This window comes from Cavia porcellus, unplaced genomic scaffold, assembly GCF_034190915.1.
Source record: "Cavia porcellus strain 051 isolate PalLab524CR breed Dunkin Hartley unplaced genomic scaffold, mCavPor4.1 scaffold_10, whole genome shotgun sequence".
In the NCBI taxonomy this organism is placed as follows: domain Eukaryota; kingdom Metazoa; phylum Chordata; class Mammalia; order Rodentia; family Caviidae; genus Cavia; species Cavia porcellus.
Genome location: NW_026947493.1, coordinates 33,763,963 through 33,765,057, shown reverse-complemented (window position 1 = coordinate 33,765,057; position 1,095 = coordinate 33,763,963). Strand labels below are relative to the sequence as shown.

General features: G+C 42.7%; 1 pseudogene; it reads left to right on the top strand.

The window, feature by feature from the left end:
- Window positions 1-335: 335 nt before the first annotated feature.
- Window positions 336-464, top strand: LOC111754667 (small nucleolar RNA SNORA2/SNORA34 family; annotated as a pseudogene).
- Window positions 465-1,095: the final 631 nt, after the last annotated feature.

Sequence of the window (1,095 nt, the reverse complement as noted above, 5' to 3'; positions counted from 1 at the left end):
ATTCGTGACCACCAAACCAACTCTACAGAGAGTTCTAAAGGGTATTCTAGAGAGAGATAAAGATGACCATGGTTCCAGGAACAGCAGCAGAGGAAGATCAACAAGTAAGACAGGCAATTGAATGAAGGGGAAAAGTGGAGGACCACCAACAGGAGGATAGCAGGGCAGAAACAAACCAATGTATGCTGGTTGTAACTATTAATGTAGATGGCCTCAGGTCAGCAATAAAAAGAAACACAGGAAGAGTGGATCAAGAAACCAGATCCATCGATATACTGTCCACAAGAAACTCATTTAATTGGAAAGGAAATTCATAGACTGAAAATCAAAGGAAACTGGCCCTGAAACAAGGGCCGGCAGCGTCCTGGTTTCAAGCAGGAGCCTAAAGAGATGTCTTTTTATGGTCTGTTGGTCATTGCAGAACTTGGGCAGTGAAATGATCAATTCATTAAAAAGAAACAGCTTGAAGCAACCCCTTCCCCCACACACACCATGAGCATGACAAGTTCCAGCAGCCCAGGACAGGAGCCACCAGCGTTTACTGGGACCTGTGCCATGCTGGGACCTGGAGCTCCAGGAAAGCAAGCAACCCCTTCCCTCTTCGGTGAGCGGCTGTGAGCATGGCAGGCTCCGGTGGCCCAGGATGGGAGCCACTGGCCTTTACTGGGACCCATGCCATGCTGGGGCCTGGAGCACAGGGAAACAAAGCAACCCCTCCTCCCCTGCCTGTTTTTTTTTTAACTCAATATACATGAAAGTATGGACAGCTATTTTGAAGAGAACAAGAGACTCTTATGACAGCCATTAGTGACTTCCCTATTGTCTGGTTTTGAAGACCTAAAACATCTTCCTCATTCTGTTCAGATCAGTTTATTACTATGTTGTTTTGTATGAATTCTCTGTATGTGAAGACGACAACTATTTGAAAGAAAACAAGAGACAATATGATAGATAGTGAATATCTCAGGTCATTTAGCTTTGAAACTTATATCTCTTACATTGTTTTCTTATGCCCTATTTTGTTCTGTTTTGTTGTGTTTAATTTTACACCCTTTAAAATAAAAATTAAAAAAATCAAAGAAGAGAAAACAATTG